The 24,542-nt window shown below is 34.6% G+C and overlaps 1 long non-coding RNA gene and 1 other non-coding gene across 4 annotated transcripts; both read right to left on the bottom strand.

Annotated features, from left to right (window-relative positions):
- Positions 1-314: 314 nt before the first annotated feature.
- Positions 315-23,014, bottom strand: LOC105666672. Of its 3 annotated transcripts, none has more exons than XR_007227193.1 (5): positions 19,327-23,014; positions 6,780-6,912; positions 2,438-2,506; positions 2,164-2,376; positions 315-1,319 (listed from the first exon to the last, which is right to left on the bottom strand). It is a non-coding gene; the product is annotated as an uncharacterized LOC105666672 (long non-coding RNA). The 3 variants fall into 3 exon arrangements; XR_007227192.1 differs by lacking the exon at positions 19,327-23,014 and adding an exon at positions 6,988-7,129; XR_007227194.1 differs by lacking the exons at positions 2,438-2,506; positions 19,327-23,014 and adding an exon at positions 6,988-7,129.
- On the bottom strand, positions 17,576-17,694 carry LOC125386838. Its single transcript, XR_007227277.1, has one exon. It is a non-coding gene; the product is annotated as a 5S ribosomal RNA (ribosomal RNA).
- Positions 23,015-24,542: the final 1,528 nt, after the last annotated feature.

Raw genomic sequence — 24,542 nt, 5'->3', positions numbered from 1 at the left:
ACAGTTTAAATAAATTGAATTTCAATATAGCTATTCATATCTCGGTTCGTGTGAAGATTTCGTTTATAGTAATTTTGATATTACTAGTACGAAATATGATGATTTAATTTAACTTACCAACTATGTTTTGTATAATAGGATTGTTATTTGAATTCTTTAATAATGCTGGTCCTTTTCCATCGAAAAAGAATACAGTGAATTTGGGTTCAGAAGTTAACTCGCTGAGGAATCAATTGATAAAAAATATAATAGGTAATATGAGAACAGTGTAATTCTAATTTTGGAAACCCGTGAGATAGAGAGAAACACGCATGATTTGTAGACGTATTTAACTTTATTTTTATCCCGATATAACGTCGAAAAGTAACAGGTAGCATGCAGCAATACCCATACTTATTATAACAATAAAATAATGACGTACATTGAGTTTTAAGCTGAGCGAACCTCTAAACTAATAGTGTTATCCGAAATCACATGTACCCGTCGCCATGTAATACACAAATTAGACCTTTCAATGAATTACATATAACATTGAGTACAAGTTAATAAATTAATACTTATGACTTTATGGTTCGTACTTTAAAAACAAAAGATTCTGCTTGACCTCTGCTTGCCACGAACACCTGGCAGACCAGCGGACCATACTTTAAGCGACGAATACTATCAGACACATGAAATGCCATACGCTTCTTTAACTATTTCTTTCCCATTTTTTTATTTCTATCGAGTCTATGAATTCGATAGAAAATTTGTTTCACGGCATTTATCATATGACTACTAATGAACAGAAATATAACCTTTTTTATTTATTCTCAACAAAATGGCGATGCGCAATGAGCCATGTAAAATTGATGTATCCATCAACGTTACGCAGTTGTCAAAACTAGTACGACCTAAACCAAAAAACTTTAATCTCGACAACGTTTTTATAAGAAGTTATTAACTTTGAACGGTAATGCCCTATTGTAGATGCGTCTATCTTTTTCTTATTAGACTTCGCGTTGCATCGTTTGCGGGTTACAGTTTGGTTCTCACGGCGATGTACTTGTGGTTTGCGTCTTGTATCTTCTTTCGAATTCGAAGGAGACATTAAACACTCGATAATCTGCGATACAGTCCTTCGTCCATTTTCACTATCTTTCATCAAGGTTCTACACTCATCTTCCATATGTCCTGCTTTGTCACAATAGACGCATAAATGCATGTGACATTTTTTCGCGGTGTGCCCTGTCTGTCGACAACTTCTGCAACGCGCTGTAGTTTGTCTTGGCATCTTATATTTATCAGTTCTCCTCGTCCGTTCCTTAATCCTTTATGTCCTATATGATTATTAATCATAATGATTATTATATCATTTATTATTGTATTATTACTATATTATGTAATTATCATTTATATATATATGTCGGAGATGTGGGGACATCGGGCCTTTCTTTAGGAAGTTCCCCAATACTTGGGCTCGAGGTGACATAACTGGTCGCCGAACGTAGCCACGGTCACGGGATGAACGAAATGTCTTACAGAGGAGGTACCGATGTTGAGGACACGCTGTATAAACAACCGAGTCTCGATCAGGAGCAATGTTGGTTTACGCGGGACTGCCTAGCTACGGCGCTTGGGAATTTGTTAATATTCCCGATCGATATGTATTTGACATGTGTGACTGTATCTGTCTTTTATTTGCAATCTCCTTGGAGAGTTTTCTGTCATTGATTTGGAGGGGGTCTGAAAGTAACCCAGCTTCTAAGTTGTCGTGTCTGCGTGCTACAAAATGTATTCCATTGTACAAAGAGTTTACCCGTTGACCGTGGATTCGTTATTGAGCCCAGGAACATTGTCAATAGCTTTTGTTATACTTATTAATTATTTCACGCCCAAAATTTCTAACGAAATCCGACATATATATATATATATATATATATATATATATATATATTTATATAACTACATAATATAATGCCATTCTTATCTTTTCACTGTTATCTTCATTATAAATACTTCAAAACATTACTAAGTACGTAGTACATAAATATAATATAATACGTGTAACATAAATTGCGTATAATATAAGTACATAAATATCTCATTACAATCATTAGAAATGCCTGTATAGAATTCTATGAGAGTACTGCTTATAAATAACGTCTAATTCCAAGCATATACCTATTTAATTTATATTAGTATGTCAATGAAAATGCTATTTTCAAGTTCCTTTAGAAGGCAACGTGTCAAATCTAAATTTACTTCGCTATTCGATTAGTCTGTTTCAAGCTCGGGTAGAGAAATCGTTCTGTCCTTAACTCTGGAAATTTGATATCGATGGTTGATCAGTAGCTGTCTTCTGTTGTAGTTGATCCTCGAATAAAAACTTTCAGTCTAAAAATTAAAAAGCTATGAAGTGAAGAATGTTACGAGCCTCTCGGTGTTTCTACCTTACCCTTTCAGTGCTGACTACTCGCGGCCTATGTCGTCCGTACGGACGGCACGCGTCTAGCGCTGACGATCGCTGTGGACGGAATACTTTTTCGTTAGACTGAACTCTGTTGATTGACTATTCAAAGCGCAAATCGTAATAAGTTATAGTAATTCTTTCGCACAATATTAAACGATTCAAGAGCGTTATTTTTTAGTTATTTTTAATTATTTATTATAAACATTGAAATTTACAGTTAACTAGAATTTGGCTAATAAACTAGAAAACAATAAACTAGAAAACTAAATTTAGTAAATATAACACAAGTTAATAATTTAGTTGTGTGTGAAAAATTCAGTGCTTTAGAAAACTAAAAAAACCAGATGTAGAGTTTTCTTACAAGTGGTGACCACTTCAACGATAACGAGCCACTATTGGCATTTGTTTACTGCCGTAAGGAATGCATTTATATTTATTTCACACAAACGTAATAGTATTACTTCTGCGTAGGTGTTCGGAAAAATTGAAAAACTCATACATGCGTCCTTAGCCCATGCCGGGCACTTACAGAAAGCGCATATATATGTCCTTAGTCCACACCGATAGCTTTCGCCAGACACCTATATGCGCCCACAGCACTCAAAGGGTTAAAATAGTAAAAAGAAATGTTTACTCTACCACTGTTGAACGAGTACTACTAAGGAGAGAATCTCATTGAGTACAACATTGAGTACAAGATGGTAAATTAATACTTATGACTTTATGATTCGTACTTTAAAAACAGACGATTCTGCTTGACCTCTGCTTGCCACGAACACCTGACAAACCAGCTGACCATATTTTAAGCGACGAATACAATCAGACACATGAAATGCCATACGTTTCTTTAACTACTTCTTTCCTATTTTTTATTTCCATCGAGTTTATGAATTCGGTAGAAAATTTGTTTCACGGCATTTATTATATGACTACTAATGAACAGAAATATAACCTTTTTTATTTATTCTCAACAAAATGGCGATGTGCAATGAGCCATGTAAAATTCACCTATCCATCAGCGTTACGCACTTCTCAGTTAAACCAGAAAACTAGAAATTCTCATGTTTTACGTGAGTTACGGAAGTACATAAGGATTTTAAAAAATACTCGTTTTAGTGAAAATAGTGGATGGATTTTTGAGGAAATTATTTTAATTCTGTGGAAAAAGATTGGTAACAATAACGTCTATGAATGAAGATATTTTTATCGTGCGACTCATGCCACGCATCGCCGCCATAGTTGAAAAGAAATAAAAAAAATGTTTTGCTATTCATTGATAATTCTATACCTAATAAATGTTACAAAACAAATTTTCCATTAACAGAAATAAAATAGGAAAGAAATTACTAAAAGAAGAACAATATATTATGATGTGTCTAAGGTAAAGGTACCCCTTCCATCTTCTTCTAAAAGGAGGTCTGCCACGTATTCATGGCAAGCAAAAATTAGGAAGACATTTTTATTCGTAAAATAAGAGTCATAAATCTCTATATATAGGATTTAATGCAAGCCATGTTACTACTGTGTATTCTATGATGAAGGTGCGACATATATATTAGGTCGTCCCAAAAGTTTCTTCCGTTTTGTAAGGAAATAATGGATGCCCCACATTCGTATTTAGATGCACAAGATGCGTTCTACTAGAACAAAATGGATCATACATAATCTAATAAAATAATGTAAAACAAAAAATATTGTGCATCTATTATATCCTTATAAAACGAAAGAAGCTTTTGGGACAAGCTAATGTATAGCGACAGGTTATATTCCTGCGGACAAAGCGCCATTTGTTTTTCAACAATGTACTCACACTCGTATTCGCCCACCCTTTATAACAATAACTTTTTTAAAATTGAACCAAACGACTTGGCTTTTCTCGAAAAGTTAGATGGATTAGTTTACTACATAGCACGTAAAAAGTTTTGAAAAACTTTCAGTTGATTCGAAATCGCAAACAAAATAGTAAAAGTCGCTTTTCATAACCTTAAAAACTTAAACTTATAAAGTATGTTTTGTATATTTATGACAATACATACATGCTGAAAATTTCATCGAAATGGGCTAACGTTATTTTAAGCAACAAATAATTCTTCTTCTACTATACCTGTAATAAATCTAAAGATTATTAAAACTTCCAATGCCTTTCGCTTGTTTCTGCGTCAAATTTTCAGCACGTGTATGACATAAATCTACAAAACGCGCTTTTTTAAGTTTTACTTCAAGCTTACATAAAAAAAGGTTGAAAAAAGTGGCTTTTACTATTTCTTTCGTAATGTATAGAATATCCTGTAATCGCCGTTTACACTGTTAGCCCTTATTCAAGTGAGATTTACTCACTCGCATGCTTTAAACTATCTTTTACAAAATTAACCCTTTGAGTGCTGACTACTCGCGGCCTATGTCGTCCGTACGGACGGCGCGCGTCTAGCGCTGATGATCGCTGTGGACGGAATACTTTTTCGTTAGACTGAACTCTGTTGATTGACTATTCAAAGCGCAAATCGTAATAAGTTATAGTAATTCTTTCGCACGAGATTAAATGATTCAAGAGCGTTATTTTTCAGTTATTTTTAATTATTTATTATAAACATTGAAATTTACAGTTAACTAGAATTTGGGTAATAAACTAGAAAACAATAAACTAGAAAACTAAATTTAGTAAATATAACACAAGTTAATAATTTAGTTGTGTGTGAAAAATTCAGTGCTTGAGAAAACTAAAAAAACCAGATGTGGAGTTTTCTTACAAGTGGTGACCACTTCAACAATAACGAGCCACTATTGGCATTTGTTTACTGCCGTAAGCAATGCATTTATATTTATTTCACACAAACGTAATAGTATTACTTCTGCGTAGGTGTTCGGAAAAATTGAAAAACCCATACATGCGTCCTTAGCCCATGCCGGGCACTTACAGAAAGCGCATATATATGTCCTTAGTCCACACCGATAGCTTTCGCCAGACACTTATATGCGCCCACAGCACTCAAAGGGTTAATACATGTTGACTAAATTGTTTTTCGCTAACTTCTAAACGCATCGCTTATTTCATAGATCGTTTGTGCTTTATGACTCAGAAAGGGCTAATCGCCCAATAATAGCATGCAAAATAAAAATGTAAAAAAGTGGGCGTTACTTACAAGGTTGATTTTAAACACAAAGAGAGTTTCTTCTCTATCTCACTCACATTTTACGTTTCTCACTTAGGGACAAAGGATGAAGTGGTTGTCTTCCATCTGTATCGAATGTTATTTGTTTTGAACCTTGAGAGTGAAAGATTTGGAGAGAATGACAGTGTGACTAAGCTAATAAGGAAAGTTCGACGCATCTGATACAACATTCTTGCCAATAGTAGGAAAATAATATAAAATGGTTAAATTTAGTGTAAAAAGATAAAAGGTTAGGTAAAAAATTAGTGTAAATGATATAACTTATAACCTGAAAAAGATCCTGAAACAAAATATTTTTACGTCAACTTTTTTATTGTTCTCTTCGTATCAACAATCAATCCTGTAAGCAGCGCTCACTTTTTTGTTTATACCCTGTAGATACAATGTAAACGAATGAACTGTTTATATATAAGATAACTATATATATATATATATATATATATATATATATATATATATATATAATGGCTACAAAAAGTTCTGGCTAATAAATATTTTTGTAATAATACAATACACAGTGTGAGATAGAAGTATTCGCACAGTTGGTTTTCTATGAAAACAAACAGTGAAATATTTTCTATGTCATTAAATATAACCAAATATATGTAACATAATATATGTATGCAAAGGTTAATCTGTAAATATCATATCATGTCGAGGGGCATCTTAAGAAAATTTTGAAAAAACATTGCGAAGATATGTATAGAATCGGACGTCACTAAAAATTTAGTTCAATTGAATTAAATTTGAAAGAAAAAAGACCACAAAAGGTTAAGTATACCACGAACATTTAAGTAAATAATAGTACAACATGAATATTTTTGTTTCGACGAAATGTTCCTATTGTAACCTTGTCTCGTTAAAAGTTATCAAATAATTTGATTAACATTTTATAATTTACATTTAATATTATAAGTGTCTAGGAATAATATCGTCATAGTAATGTTACGTACCGACGTACGTTACGAAAAGTAGCAGATTTCAGTCGCTTGATCACGATTAGCACATTTCAATTTCTCACGAAAGGAAGCACATAGTATCATTTCTATCGATAATTAGCATGATTGACATGAACTGATATTAACGATAATGAGCAAGATACACAATTTCTCAAGTGTGTATTATAAATATTTATTACAAAAAAATAACTTCATTACCAATATGTAAAGTAATTGGTGAAAATCAGATGAACACTTCCAAGCACGGTATAAACAGATCTGCGCACTTGCTGGGGAAAATCATGACTCGAACTCTAGTTAGTTTAACTTCTAACTAACTCTCCAGATAAGCCTACAAATAAACATAATGACAACATGAGAAAAATTTATGCGCATGTGTGACGCATATAGCTGTATACATAGTTACATAAATGATGTTGTAGAGGTGTGTGTGTGTTATGTTGTTGTTGGTGATAGTAGTAGTTGCCGGCTGTAGATGTCGCTGCTGGGACACTGCTAGTTATTCTATTTTGATGCGTGGCAGAAGAGTAGGATATCACGGGCGCCGGGAAGCGAACCCGGGTCCCGAGTGTTCGAAACCTAGAGCGCTTTTTTTTTTTTATCTTTGTTTATTAATTCCAGGTTTTTAACATATTTTTTTTACATGATTTTTTTTCTAGAATAAACGCTGAATTCTAACTGTAGGGTGGTACAGGCAAAAGAATAAATTTTAATTTGTCTACAATTTTTACCTGAGCCTATAGTGAAGATTTAAACAACACACTTTGAAGACATAAAACAGTTATATACATGCTGAATCGAAAGATGTGAAAGTCTTTAAATTTATTACAGTTATAGGCCAAATATCGTGAAAAAGTGCGAAAATGTTTTTCTACTATTATCTGTATAATGTAGTGTAACGTAATGTAATACAGTTTTGGTTACTGTATATTATTTGATATAATATTACTGTATATTATTTGGTTACTGTATATTATTATTAAATTGGTTACTGTATATTTACTAAAAATGTATAGAGGATAGAAATAGACTGTACAGAGTCTGAATATTTTTATGAATATTTTCAAACCTTTCAAATTCTCATAAACGATTTCATTTCATAGTCTACTTTGGTGTCAACTGGAGAAACTGCCCGCCTACACTTTTTCCTGGATGTTTTCATACAACAACGTGTGCCGGTAATGCTGATAGGTGCGGCGGGATCAGGGAAAAGTGTAATCATTGCCGAAAAGCTTGCATCTCTTCCGGATACCTATAATATTGCCAACGTGCCTCTTAATTATTATACTACATCCGGTAATCAAAATTCAGTTAATTGAATACCAAAGGTAATAAGGGTCTAATTAACATTTGACACATTCCGAGATAAATCGGTTTATAGGTTATACACTGCTCTTTAATGTTGTGATGACATTCTCCTGTACCTTAGACGCTTGTTCCATTGAAAGACTTAACAGAACAGCTAGAGGGCGTAATGATACATTTTATTTCAGTATTTATTACAATGAAGCGGAATAATTCAAAACTACTTAACTAAAACTATTTTAATTAGATAAAATTATTATAATTCCTATTATTATAATTATGCCTATTATTATAATTCCCTTTTCCACAAATTTCAAACACTTAACACGTTTCTTGCTTTCAAAATTACATCACCTTTTTACTGCAATATCGGCAATCTGTGTGTACTAAAATGATTTATAGAGACTGTAAAATCATACTGTATTGTTAACTCAATTTTGATCGAAATGTGTTGTAGACCTTTATTTCCCATTGATATTTATATACACTGGTAGTGAGTACATAATTTTTTTTATCAACGCAGTTTTAACCTCCGCGAGGAGATTATTCTGTAATGGTTATATAATGTTTTTAAGAACTATAATTTTATATTTTAGGCGAATTGCACCATTACTATTACACACGATAGAAGTTCGTTTATCCGAAACCCCTTTGTACGAACCAGTTTTTGTTTACGGTTGGTTATGCGAACTGGTAACAGAATCTTTATTATCCGAACTAAACTTGAGCACACTTTCAGTTATACGAACGCGTATCCAGAGTCGTACATGTCGGTGTATTTTCTTTAAACTGATATATAATTTAACACAGTTTACGTTGAAATTATTAATCAACCTCAGATATCTAAACGTCAATTTTTATTATCGAAACTTAGCAGTAGTTGATAGAGGTAGCAAATGAGTTTTTATTATCCGAATTCGATTATCGGCTATTCGCAATATTTTGTCCTCTAACCAACTTTGATAAACAAACTTCTACCGTGTTAGCTTAATTTACTCTATTTTCAGGAAAATTTTTAAACGGATGTTTCACAATTATTATCTTTTCTTAATTCACATACTGCCATCGGTATTAAAGAGCAGTTAATTATGTAGATAAATATATATTTATATATATATTAAATATATATATATAAATATATATTTATATTTATATATATTTATATATATTTATAAATATATATTTATACTTAAAAGAATTTAATTTCAAATATTCTGTTTATATAAAATATAAAACCGTACTATAAAAAAATAAATGTCAAATACAGATTATTTGTTCATGCAAAATTTTGTTTCCAAGAAAATTGTTTTTAAGGTTAATATAACTATAATATAGGTTAGATATGTTGCAATATGTTGCAATGCATGCATGGACATCTAGGTTTCATTAAATTTATATCAGTTTCAATTTATCAGATTCTTTTCAATTTAGTACTATTCATTTAGTTCTATTCTATTCAATACAGTACTATTCGCTATAGTACACTACAGTGTACTCAAGTTTTATTATCAATAATAAGAAATATGTTGATTATAGAAAATAAATAATTAAAGACTAGAAGGAAATAGGTAAAAAGGTCGTTAATTGAGAGAATCTGATTTTCTAATTCCGCGTTATTAAAGAGACTGGATCAAAAGAACCGAGCCATTATATTATATGGGTGATTCTGCTCTTTAACATATATTCGGTAAAGATTGACCAAGGATTGAAAAACAAAATATAATGAGAATTTACCGTAAATTATATTTGGTACCAGTGCTGCCTTCTACACATTGAAACTTGTATCCCAATTGGGCCTTACTTACCAACTGACAGTATCCTAATTCCTGCATCGATACAAAGTTACATCTGATAACGATTCGCCGATACCGATCTATGCACCTTGTACATGTACCATGAAACCTAAGTATCGATAGAATGCATCGCAATGTACCATCGCAATGCATCGCTTTCAAATATTTGTCTCGTAAGTGTCAACAAATGCCACAGTAAATTAATATTTCTATTCACGTCTGCGTTTCATCTTGTTACAAAAAATCGGTTCAAAAATAGTAAAAAAAAACGTGAGAATCGTTGTCGACCGTTGCGTTTCCAAACTGTTGATACAAAGAAAGAGAATCAAAGCAAAAAAAACCTGTTAGTAAACAGTCGATTAAACCGAGCTACGTGTTACCCGTTTACACGCTCCTCAAGTTCTTTCAATAATAAATTTTCTTGGAAACAAAGTTTTACGTGAAAACTATATTTTATATTTTCTATATTTCTGATTTTTTAAGACTTTTTTAACACATTCGTAGTAACTTTTCCGACAAAGAGAATCTGGAGAAATGAATTTTTCTTTTTTTATATTTTCAGCATCAATATGCCGTTATATTTCAAAAGATATTGCAAAAGATATTTAACAATAGAAAATGTTCTTTTTGCCACATTTTGGTATGGGAGTGGGATTTGTCGTTTAGACAAGCCTTTTATATAAACTATGGTTTTTGAAAAAAATATTTCTGTGGGATACATTTAGGTTATGAAATCTATACATATAATATTTCAACTGTTTATTTTCAAAATTATTATTATTATTTACAAATATTTATTTACATTGTTCATTTACAGAATTATTATAATTTGCAGCTTTATTTGCAGAATTATTATTATGATTTGCAAAATTTTATTTACAGAATTATAATTATAATCATAGTTGTTTACAAAAAACCCATTTAAAGATAGGACCTTAACAAATTTCAAACCCTGTCCTCACTGATATCACTAGTGTAGGCAAATTCTCTTGTTACTGTATTTATCTATTTACAAGACATATGAACTCCCTCTACAATGTTTCAAAGGTTAGCAATTGATTGAAAAGACTTGGGACTATATTTCCCAAAGCGAGGTTCGCCCATGTTGGCAACTGTAGATTCCATCCGTACCGAATGTGTTAATAAAAAAGAAAAAAGAAAGCTACATATTGTTTCTCGATTTCAAAATATTGTTCATTAGTGTTTCTTGATTGTCACATTTTCTATTTAGTTCTTTTTTACAACATAATTAAAAGTTTAATTACATATTCAAGAAATGTTACAACGAATAATGGAAAAGCATTTGGAGAAAAAGACTGGTAGAAATTATGGACCACCTGGTATGAAAAAGTTAATATATTTCATCGATGATATGAATATGCCCGAAGTCGATACATATGGAACCGTTCAACCTCACACACTCATTAGACAGCATATTGACTACAATCACTGGTATATATAAATATTATTATAATATATTATATATACAATTATTTTATATGGTATATAAAAATATTATGTATAATGTAAATATTACGATAGAATTCTAAAGCTGAAAGTTCAATTTCTTTACTTTCTACTGGCAAGATATTATTTCGAATGACAAATTTAACTACATTAGAACTACATTTATCTAAACTCTATTATTCTGGTAATCATTATTCTGGTAAACTACTATCTCACGATAGAATCCATTCACTTCGGCTAATTCCTAATTTGAACAAGAAATTACAATGTAATGGAGAGAGCCAGTGAAATCCTATTGCATAAACTCTAGTTTTGTGCAACTCAGATAAATGGAGTTCTACTGTAATAAATCTTCGGGACGATTAGTATTCTTCACAAAACGAATGTTTTCATTGTTTCTTATTTTTATCTATAGAAAGTTTCGACATAAGTGGAATAGCAATCTCTGTTCATAAAAAGTTGTAATTTAATAAGATTAACGGTTCACAGTAAGAATCAAAGGCACTTTTCGACAAGAGAAAAACATATATAGGGTGTTTCGTTTACCTTGGATTTTTGAATACTTAGTTATTTCTATCCGTAAAAGAATTATACGAGGACAAAGTTAATCGAAACAACAAACATGGTTCTCCTTGATGATTCCTACTTGAAGATTACTTTGTCCCACTTGTAGTATCGTGGAAATTTAGGTATAAATTTTTTCCTGATACTATTTATAATTTGTAATTTATTTACAATAAATTAGTTATACGGATATTAGTTAGACAGAAAACGACGACTGTTTAATATGGAACTAAATGTAACAATTTTATTCTAATTCGACCACTCACGCAACTCCACAACACTAACAACTCTACTCTCAACAACGCTAACACCTCTCGCAACTCGACAACGCTAACAACTCTACTCTTCGACTACTTCTTCGAGTTTTCAATGTTTTGAATATTGTTTAGTAAGCAGGATTTTTTTTAAATGGGATTATATAGTTTTCTTGTATTCTCATCAATGCGTTCTTCCATTATTTATAAAAAAAAGCATTATTTATTTATAATGAACATGGATCTGAAAACAACTGGCATAAGAATATTTCAATTTTAATTTTGTAAGACTTACTGATTATTATCATTATTTATATGGTCGAACGTAATAAAAAACAAATTTCGCCATTGGTAATGTTTATTGATAATCAAAATAAAATTTCCGTCGTAAAAAGAATTCCTGTCATCAATGATTGATTACTCGTAACCAAAATCATCTTAGCAAAGATGAATTCTTATATCACAATTTTTAAAAGCTGACCTGTAATAGTTATGAGCTCTGGTTTTCTTACTATTACGTACGATTAATTTTATAAGATTAAAATGTTATTTAAACTAATCAGTTTTAGCGCAAATACCATAGCATTATAAATACACCAATGATTGTATCTAAAAATATCCAGACTTATTTTAAGGAATGACAATAATGTTGAAAGTTTAAAGGAATGACCATGGAAGAAGATGAATCATCGTGTTGGACCAATTAGTTTTGTCCTTACACAACTTTTTAGATTGGCAAATATAACCAACATATTAACATATTCAAAGTAAACGAAACACTTACTATTTATTCGTTCATTCAAAAATACATGTTAAGAATTACCTTTATTACTTTTCAAAATTCAATATCATACTGTAGACTCTTATTTGCCATCTGAAGTTTTATCTATATTCTTTATTTTCTCGCTATGCGATATGCGTTAGAGGCAGATGTTTTTACAGCTTTTAATAGTAGGTTAGCATAATCTCAGCTATTGTAAATTAATAACGTGAAATAACAATTTGATGGAATTTTAGGTACGACAGGACGAAATTGACGTTGAAAGAAATTCAGAATACACAATACGTATCCTGTATGAATCCTACTGCTGGAAGTTTCACAATCAATCCTCGTTTACAAAGGCATTTCGCTGTTTTTGCAGTTAGGTAAGCTGAAACGAATTTAATTGCTGTACAGAGTTGCCTTAACTCGTGAGACGATATGTTTATTCGCAGAAACTTGCAAAATGTGCCAGCATTATGTTTTCTATAATTAAAATAACGTAGATCTTACAGGATGAGACACGTAAAGTGTCACAGCTGAATATTTTCAAAAATGAATTCTGGCTTTCGCGTAATTGGATTTTTTCTACGTGAAGCGGTCAAGAACATTTCAAGGTCATGTGTATATATATATATATATCATTATATTATATATGATACACATTCAGATATTATATATATATATATTTCCTAATTTCTATAATATTCTATAATATATATCTATAATATATATAATTTTAATATATTAATTTTAATAATATATATAATATATATATATATATATGTCGGAGATGTAGAGACATCGGGCCTTTCTTTTGGAAGATTTCCCAATACTTGGGCTCAGGGTGACATAACTGGTCGCCGAACGTAGCCACGGTCACGGGATGAACGAAATGTTTTACAAAGGAGGTTCCAGTGTTAAGGGATACGCTGTATAAACAATCAAGTCTTGATCAGGAGCAATGCTGGTTTATGTGGAACTGCCTAGTTACGGTGCTTGGGAATTTGTTGATATTCCCGATCGATATGTATTTGATATATGTAACTGTATCTGTCTTTTATTTTGCAATCTCCTTGGAGAGTTTACTGTCATCGTCTTGGAGTCAGTCTTAGAGAAACCCTGTGGCTGAGCGAACGTGTCAGTGTGCTATCAAAAATATATTAAAACGTACAGAAAGCTTCCCGTTGACCGTGGATTCGTTACAGAACCCAAGAATAATATTAAAAGCATTTGTTTACTTATTGTTTGTTATCTTAGTTAACCGTTAAACTAAATATTTATCAAACTTTGTAAAGAAATATAAATTTATGTAAATACAACCTTTATTGAACATCATGATGACAAATGCTAACGAAGAATCGTCTCGCGCTCGAAATCCAAACGACAATTCGACATATATAATATATATCTATAATATATATAATTTTAATATATTAATTTTAATAATAATAATAATATATAATTTTCATATATTAATTTTAATAATATATATAATATATATCTATAATATATATAATTTTCTAAAATAGTCGCCATTGTTTGACCCAAAGGATTGCCAGATTGCGTTTAGTGTGTCCTGAATCGCGGTGTACCCGCGATTATGTTGTTTTTGAATAATTAGCTGTATGAGATGGCAGCTTCGCGTACGTTAATCATCTCTAACCATTATTATGCCATCTTTGTCAATGAAAGGACTTAACGATAATAATTTATTATTTCGACTTACGCTAGAGTTCTTTATCAATATATTGAGTGTTCATTACTGCAAGCGCTGTTAGTTATAGTAACTTAATGATTGCAACGAACGATGTACAGAATTTTCTTCGTAATTGGTCGAAAATCGGACTCCAGGGCGATCAATTATTGCGTACAGAACTGGATGGTGGGTGAATGAAAAATTTCGAAAGCAATGGTTCTCGCCTGTGTGTCCGACTCATGAACACTTGGAACATTTTAGTTTCGCTCGTTCATTCGGAGACTGGTTATTTACATGTTCACGTAATATTATTCACGTAATATTATTCGTCCTAAGATATTCTTCCTTCAACTTCGTTCGGTATGCGTGATACCAGTAATATCTCTGGTCTCCCTGCTTCTGGCTTCTGATTATGATAGAGCTCCATTTCCGACGTGAGGTACTGGGCTTTGACCAGTGAATCTGGTTGACTTGGGATAACATATTGTCCGATATCTTCTTTCAGGTTCATGATGCATGTTTTTATTGTGTCGATTATCTCTTCTTCTATAGCGATACTCCTGCTTACAGGTTTTAAATGTCTGTTTCGAATGGCATAAATTAGTTCGTTTAATTGTTGTCGGAAGCACATATTGTATGATTGTACGCTTTTCGCGTTTCCTTGTCTAGTCGTTTTAAAAGATTGTCGCGGCAATTGGTTACTGTATTTGGGATTGAAACGCTCTGCCTTAGTGCGGAGTACCATTCTTCATAATTTTCGATTTCAACGAAGCGGGTACTTCTTTCCTTATCTTCAACTATTTTCTCGACAAGAATTCATTTTAGAAGCAATGGTTTTTAGTAGCATTGGTTTCTCACGTACCTGAAATTCATTATGGAGTCCTCTACAACAACGTCGTGGCTGCCTCCCAGGATTTCGATTTATTCGTTGGCAGCTTTAGCTGGTAGATTGCCTGGGTTTTCCGTAGAACTCCTTCGTGTTTGATAGGGTAGTCCAGCTGCTGGTTGCAGTACCGGTACAAATTTTGCTGATATAACTGACACTTCTTCCGAATCGCCGGATAATGTTTCTGATGCGGAGGTTCTAAATAAGCGTCTACCAGATTCGTCTACAGTGAGCATGGTGAGGCGTAGAGTTTTACTGAGTTTTCCGATTTCATCTGTCCGTTTCTTATTCTCTGTAGCTAACATTTTTAATTAATATTTCTTTCGCTTTCTTAAAGTCTCGTGTGTTATATAGGTCCAGCCCGTGATTATCTGCTTGTATTCGTTTAATATGGAATGACTCCCTGTTTGGAGTCTCTTCAATGAGTTTTACAGTGTCCTTCGAGTTTTGGACGATGATGTTTACTGGGGTCTACGTATCTTTTCCTTGAGGCGCTGGTTTCTGTGCGTGCTTCCGTGAAGAGACTGGTGGCCCGTCTGGAATATGTCTGGTTTTCTAGGTATCCAGGTTGCTGAAAAAAGGCTCCCTGCTTGATTCATGAGCGCTGCGTCTGCGACGTTGAGGGTTTTGATGGTGATGATGTACCTCTTCGTCTATTTATTATTCTCTTTCGTACTTATGACTTCTCTACCTGACTTGCCGTATGCCTACTTGCTTTATTTTGTAGGTTTTCGTTCGTTTCCTTTATCAATTTTAAGGTATAGTTTGGCCTTGTAGTTTCCTTTATATCTATTATTTGATAATATTGCTTCATATGCGAGTGTGGAACCTCTTGTGGTAGCAATACTTCGAATCTGCTTCGATTGTGAAGCTTTCTGGTGTCATGATTTCGTTTCTTCCACTATATGCATCTCCTATTGTATTCTCTTTTTTGCTTTTACTTTCTTTACAACTTTCTGCCCCTTTATTCCTGTTCACCAGATTTCGCGGACGGTTGAGTGTCCTTTTCCTTTGGGAGCCAAAGCTAGTGTCGCTAAAAAAGTTCTTGATCCATTCTTGCTGTAGTATTTTTCTTTTGGTTGCTCTTTTCATTCTTTTTATCTTCTTTCCTCCTCTTTTCTTGATTTTTTTCATAGTGAGCATTATTTATCACTTTTCGTTATTGAATATCACTGTATAAGTTGGCAAACTCATTAACAAGTCTTAGGCCTGGTATTTTTGGCCAATGAGATCCGACCTGCTGGGAGGTTCACAACACTCTGACGAGAAAGAGTGCATTCAGCTTGGTATGAGCGTTGGTTGAAGTAATCAATTTTGTTATTAAATATTATTGAATAAAAAATATTTACAAGACATACAATTATGTTGTAGGGCAAAAAAGATATGTGAAACCTTGCCTGGCTTCGTTTTCAAGAAAATGGACTGTAAAGTTAAGTAGGGGCAATTTCATAATCGATTTTCGCGAAAACAAAACGAAAAATGTCATTTTACATTTTCCACTTTATTTTCGCCGTGCGCAGGAATCATCGTCCTTCGGTTTGTGTCGCAATTTTCGGAACATGTATTTTTGCATTCTTTCAAACGACATATTCCGAATTCCAAATATTGAATACATTATCGGAAAATATAAGTAAGCGTATATACGACGTATAGTGACGATTGTTTAATGCTAAAAAGATATCTTCTTGATGTATACGACCATAGCTTATTAACACTTAGCCAACCAAGCGCGCCAGAGCGAGAGCTATACGCTTCTCTGTCCACCGCGCACAGGCCAGGTATATACGCTGTATATACCGTGGATTTTTCTACGTAAGGAGGACTAATATTTACAAATACTTGAAAAACAAAGTCTAAAAATTATTTGTAATCAATTATATTTTACGGTAATGATTTTGTTTAACGATTTCACGCTTTGTTTATACAAAACATCAAATTAAAAGTATAAAAAGATATAGGTAAAATTAAAAACATTAAAGATGACTAAAGATAAATGACACAACTAGAAAGTGAAGTTAAAAATTCATAATCCATTTTAATATTTTTTTATAGTGTGGTATCGTTCGATTATAACACAATTTATTCATAACTGATAGCGTAACTTTTTAATTAATTTTAAGACCACTAAATTGCTGTATTTTATTACATACTGCACTTTATAAAAGCAGAAAAAGAGATAGCAATTGACTGGAAACAATCCCAAGTAAACAATAACTGATAATAACAACGACAACAAAAAAGGAAACGCACTGGTAAAGTAAAAAAAAGCCAACACCACACGGAGTTCCCAAGCGGTCACCCATCTAAGTACTAACCGTGCCCAGCGCTGCTTGACTTTCGTGATCGGACGAGAACGAGTATTTTCAACGCGGTATGGGCGTTAGCTGAAGTAGTCTGTTTTGTTATTTCATGATATCGAATAGACAAAATAATTAAGAAAACATACATGTATGTATGAGGAAAAATGGTATTTTGAGACGTGCAGTTAGATATATATATTGAGATATGTATAATGTTGCGTGCTGGACTAGCTTAAATGCGTAGTAGAGATATTTGTATGCGGGTATCAGTGTGTGGGGGTATGTGTGCGCTCGGCGTCTGAAAAACAGACGAATGTAAATACCCTCCCCTCCCCTCCCATCCCCCCCCCTAATAGGCTAGCGAACTGTCCTGTTTTTGCGTCCAGGCTTTCAGGACATAAATTAAAATATCGTACATAAGCACAGCGCAACAACGGCTTAAATTTAAGGCACAATAATAATCTTAAAAAAAAAAAAAATGTAATAATGCATGGCTACGTCGTACCGTCGCGTATCGGTAATTTTGCCTTTTACCACCCTACAATTAAAATTCAGCGTTTATTCTGGAAAAAAACTATGTAAAAACAAATATGTAAAAATCCTGGAATTAATAAACAAAGTTAAAAAAAAAAAGACGAATGTAAACAGTTCAGTCGGTTAACAGTCGATTAAAGGTCGGGTGTGGAAGAAAGTACTGAGACGCGTGCAAGTGTGCATCGATGAATATTCTAGAAATTTATAAAATAAATATATGTCTACGTTAATATTAATCCCAAATGTATATTCAAAGTTTTCATAACAATATTTCGGCCATCAAGATCCACAATTCTCAACAATATAGAACTTTTTCTGGCTTCGTTTCCCAGACAATGGATTGTGAGGTTTCGTCATATAGGTACGCGTATACTTTCTCCAAAGTTTCTCCAAAGGAACAAATAGTCTATGTTTTAACAGTCCCTAAATCTATCACCTACTACGGGAAGATACGGGAAATCTGCTTTCCTCACGCACGATGCTTCCCACTAGCAACTTCCTCTCGGAGGCGGTTACCATCCCCTTCTTCGACCACCAACCTAGAAATCAACCAATTAACAGCAACACCCATTCCCCCCACTTTCCTAACGAAGATTTTCCGCGACAAATCCGATGATCTCGTATCATTAAACACACCCCATCATAGTTTTCCCCTGCAACATCATCGTGACGGAGAGTCAGTCGTTAGAGGTCAGTCGTTAGAGGTCAGCCGTTAGGGGCCAGTCGCGAGTCGATAGTCAATAGTTTATAGTTAGCAGTTATAGCTGACCAGAATTCCACAACCAATTTTGAACAATTATTATCCGAATTTTTATCGTACGCATCGCCTAGAAGTCGAACTTGTGATCGTGAATCGCGAACCGTTAATAGTAACCGTGAGTTCTACGCAAAACGTTAATAAATATATTTTGTTAACTATACTCGAATATTTCTTCTATATTTCACTGAGTTTCACTGCATTGCGCCAACTACCAACAGCAAAATACTAACATCATAACATTGTATTGCGGATTGAGCCCGGTTGAACTTGTCTGTCTTTTATCGTCGGTTTAGTACTTGTTGCGACAAATTCATGTCGGCTGAAGGTGTGGTCGTTGGCTGGGTCATTGTGATGTGAGAAAATTTCGGATCGAAACTAGGTCTTCGATTTCTATGGCGTATGAAAGCCAGTATGGTATATTACCTGAGCTCGTAGAATACTCGTGTCAACTGGAATGATCGTAGTCCTTCGGTTGCCAAACGTCCGTAGAGTTGGTTGGAAGTTTTCCTGTTGAAAATGATGAGTATCCTGGGAGGGATCGCCAAATTTATCACGTCGAAGACACGGGAAGCTTCCTGTAAACTTAAGAACTCAATTCGGTGGTAGAAACCGTATTTATTTCTTGCGTAAAGCATGTCATAAATGCAGCATCATAATTTTTAAATACAAAACTTCAGGTTCAACAAAATCAATTTACGAAGTTCCGTCCGCTTCGTCCTCGCTATCTTCCAAGTCCACAAGTACATGAAGCAATAGCTACTTTTTTGAAACTGAAGCCACGCATACTTTTATATATCTGAATGTACAACTGATTTTTACACCACTTCATATTTCTTTAAGTATTTTGTTTTTTTCGGCACCAAAAACAAATAAGAAACGTTCATACCGCTCTGAGTGCACTGGTTGTCGTCAGTTAGCTGTGGAAGCCGAGCAAGTCGGACCGCAGTACCCAAAAAAATATCACGCGTACGACTTGCCAGTGAGTGAGTCAAATTACTCAATGCCATTTGGTAATAAATATGATAAATAGAGCAAGTGTTATCCTCACTATGAAAACAATCGGATAAATAAAAGAAGAAAAAAAGATAGAAGACAACGGATATGGTGAGCAAAACAATGAATCGGTACCCTCCATAAGCGGAATGCAAGAAGCCAATAAAAGAAAAATGCAAAAATCGACCAAGAATTCTTAGCGATACAAGCCTTGGCTCCTAAAAAATGCGGAAACTCAACCCTCCGCGAAACCTGGTGAACAGGAACAAAAGGGCAGAAAGCAGTAAAGAATGTAGAAGCAAAGAGGAGAGCACAATGGGAGATGCATATAGACGAAAAAACGAAATCATGAACTCAGCAGAAAGCTTGCCAATAGTAAAAATGCCAACAAGAAGTAGATTCGACGTATTACTATCACAAGAGACTCCACACTCGCAGATGCAGCGACATTCTGAAACAATAGATATAAAAGAAACTATAAGGCCAAACTGTACTTTAGAATTGATAAAGTAAAAGAAGGAAACCTTACGAAATAAAGCAAGTAATCATACGGCAAGTCAGGTAAAGAAATCATAAGTACGAGAGAGAATAATAAACAGACCAAGAGGTACATCATCAACAACGAAACCCTCAACGTCCAAGATGCAGCGCTTACAAATCACGCAGAGAGCTTTTCCCCAAGAGCCTCGATACCGAAAAACCAGACATATCCGAGACAGGCCACCAGTCTCCCTACGGAACAACCCACAAAACAACAGCCTCAACAAAAAGAGGCAAAAAACCCCAATAAACATCACCCTTCAAGACCCGAAGGACACTGTACAACTACTCACTGAAGAGACTCCAAACACGGAATCATTCCATTATAACGAATACAAGCAGATAAACACGTACTGTACCTATATAACATACGAGAGTTTAAAAAAGCAAAAGAAATATTAATTGAAAATGTTAGCTACAGAAAATAGGAAATGGACAGAAGAAATAGGAAAACCCAGTAAAATTCTACGCCTAACCATGCTCACTGTAGACGAATCTGGTGGACGTTCGTTTAGAACCCCCGGATCAGACACATTATCCGACGATTCGGAAGATGTGTCAGTTATATCAGCAAAACTTGTACTGGTACCGCAACCAACAGTTGGACCATCCTGTCAAACACGAAGGAGTTCTACGGAAAACCCAGGGAATCTACCAGCTAAAGCTGCCAACGAACAAATAGAAACCGTGGAAGGAAGAGACGACGTTGACGTAGAAGATTCCATAAAGAATTTCAGGTACGTGAGAAACCAATGCTACTAAAAACCATTGCTTCTAAAATGAATTTTTGTCGAGAAAATAGTTGAAGATAAGAAAAGAAGTACTCGCTTCGTTGAAATCGAAAATTATGAAGAATGGTACTCCGCATTAAGGCGGAGCGTTTCAATCCCAAATACAGTAACCACTTGCCGCGACAAACTTAGAACGACTAGACAGGGAAACACGGAAAGCGTACAATCATAAAATATGCGCTTCCGACAACAATTAAACGAACTAATTTATGCCATTCGACACAAACATTTAAAACCTGTAAGAAGAAGAATCGCTATAGAAGAAGAAAAAACCGACACAATAAAAACGTACATCATGAACCTGAAAGAAGAGATTGGACAGTAAGTTATCTAAGTCAACCAGGTACACTGACCAAAGCTCAGAACCTCGCGTCGGAAATGGAGCTATATATCAGAGAGAAACAAGCAGCACGGAGACCAGCGATAACACTGGCATCACGCAAACCGAACGAAGCCAAAAGAAGGTTCGGACAGGTAAATAACCAGCTTCCGAATGAACGAGCGAAAGAAAAATATTCCAAGCGTTCATGAATCTGACACACAGGCGAGAACTGTTGCTTTCGAAATTTTTCATTCACCCACCAAGGAAGGGTCTCAGCTCGAGTGAACCACACAACAAAGATCCCAGAAGTAACATACCTGGAGTCAACTGCTTCACCTAGACGAGATTACATTATCATTCTAGAACACCAACCATCAGGTAGAACCAGATCAAACTCCGACATTGTAGCGGCACTCGACAGCAAACCTTCCAATGGTTTCTATCCTGTGGTTTGCTACGCAAAGACCCTATCCTTCGGGCAATATGATTGTCAGATATCAAAACATCTTCATAGGATACTTTTAACTAACTTAAGGACCCGCTATAATTTAAGAATTATAGATAATTTAAAAATTTAGGATTTAGTTAACTAAAGTCCTTCGAACAAGCAAACAGTCCTCGTTCCAACTACGGGAATTAACGTACAATTAACACGTTCGTGATTAGGCGATGTTTCCTGCGGGGCCCAAATCCGACCGCCGGTACGCAGACGTAAACAGAGCGACAAGTGGGAATTCATTGTTTATCGCCTTCGATTCATTCTAAAGAAAAGATTATTTAGTTCTGAAATGGAGAAAGCGATAAGCTTTCCAGCTAGAGTTCCGGGGGATCTCATGGCAGATGTCTCAGGTTTCTCATTTAGCCGAGAAGTATACTTGTGAGATGTATATCAGTGACTTTTTCATCCTCAAAATGTTCAGTAATCAGCGTGAAAATATATTTGAAAGTGAGGAGAGTAGTGACGACGAAGTAGTGAATTTTAGAAAAGAAGTTATAAATAGAATGTCATCGAGTTCGGACTCGGATATTGAGGAAGCATGTGCAAGCGAAGACCTCAAAGATACGTTGGAAGAACTTGCCATAGACGAAGAAGAGAAATTCGACTATTGATAATTCATTGAACAATATTCAATGGGATGAATTCGCTAACAGGCAACAGACATTTCCGTTCACCGGAAAAAGCGGACTTCTGATGGATTTGCCGTCTGACATTAGCGCAGGTGAAGTGTTTTCATTATTCGTTGATGTGACATTCGTTCGGTGATAAATCTTTTAGTCACAGAGACTAATAGATATGCAGAGCAAAAATTGCAGCAACATGAAGTGACCGGTCAAACTCGATATAGAGGAAGGAACAAGGAAGGATATAAATATTAGAATATTTAGAGTTAGCTGCAAAATTATTAGGGTTGTCTGAAAATACAAAAAATCCTTGTCTTTGACGGAAGAAGCATTAGACGCGCATGCAAACTATATTATGCAAATAAAAGACGTCGAATGGACCGAACAAAGGCACAAACGAATTTAAAGAAAACAACAACTTATTGTGCAAGTTGTCCCGACCAACTTCAGCTATGTATAGAATGCTTTAAAGTTTTACATTCTAAATAATTTTTTTTTTTAATAAACCATTCTTTGTATTATTTTTATAACAATTTATTATTTCCTCTGGAATATCTTTTCAAATACCTACGACGATCCTTCACAAGTAGTCGAATACGCGACACCCGAATACGCTACAGAAAACGCTACATCTGGTGTCGCTTTTGTTTTCTCAAGCACTGAAGCCATCAATAGCGTATAAACAAAAGACTGGTACGAAGGCAGACCATAAACAGTAAACAAGCGACGTCGGTGTCACGACCGGCTCAGTTCAAAACCAGAGATAAAGATGTGGCGCACTCGGCAACAATGTATATCGCCGAAGCGAATTGCCTAATGAACCATCAATATCCCAACGGTGCTTCCGCCGAATGTTTGAGAAGGCGTGCGTGGCAACAGTCGCGGACACCTAACAAACGCGTGGATAGTGGGGATATTGAAGAAACAGATCCGATCGAAAGTTAAATTGTAAGAGCTTCAGTCTTGGAAAGTCGCGGCTGGAGTTCAGAACCAAATCGTAATTAGTGTAAACCAAGTGTTCTCTTTTTATTTTTTTTACATTTTATTTTTCTTTTCATCTGAGATTTCCTTTTTTTTATTTTACGTGACACGTGCGTGGCAACAGTCGCGGACGCCTAATAAACTCGAGAATAGTGGGGATATTAAGGGGTGACAGAAGAAAAATAAAAATTTGTGAACCTCTCAATGACCTGTTACAAGGAGGAAGAAAGGGCAACGCGCCCATCGAGCAATCCGAAGCTTGTTTGCGCGAGTCGAAACGCGCCCTCGTTAACAACGCGATGTTAGTGTAACGTAAATCACATCAGAGACCAGGACACACACACACACCGCGGGCAGGATGGTGTCCCGGTCGGCATACTTCGAACCTGATGGACCGACGAGAGAAACACATGGCGACCTTGGCGACAATGTATATTGGCGGAGTACCTGAGGATTCATTTATGGCTTAACGGTCCTTCCACCAAATGTTCCAGAAGCGTAGCAACGGTCACGTACGCCTACAGGGTAGTGGGGATAATGAGAGAACAGATGACCGAAAGTAAAAAGATTGTAAGATTCTCACTCTCGTACGGTCACGGCTAGAGCTCGGAAGTGTCTTATAAGTGCATAAACGAAGGAAAAATAAAGTTTTCTTCTTTCTTTTAAATTTCCTTTTATTTTACGTGACATTTTTGGCGATCCTGCCAGGATCCATTAACTTCAAGAAAACGAAATTACGCATTTCGGGCTACGGTCAACTTTGAAGATTGAGGATCGCCAAAAATGTCACGTAAAATAAAAGGAAATTTAAAAGAAAGAAGAAAACTTTTATTTTTCCTTCGTTTATACACTTATAAGACGCTTCTGAGCTCTAGCCGTGACCGTTCGAG

The sequence above is a fragment of the Bombus terrestris genome, chromosome 17 (assembly GCF_910591885.1).
Source record: "Bombus terrestris chromosome 17, iyBomTerr1.2, whole genome shotgun sequence".
In the NCBI taxonomy this organism is placed as follows: Eukaryota; Metazoa; Arthropoda; class Insecta; order Hymenoptera; family Apidae; genus Bombus; species Bombus terrestris.
This window is presented reverse-complemented; position numbering and strand designations above follow the sequence as displayed.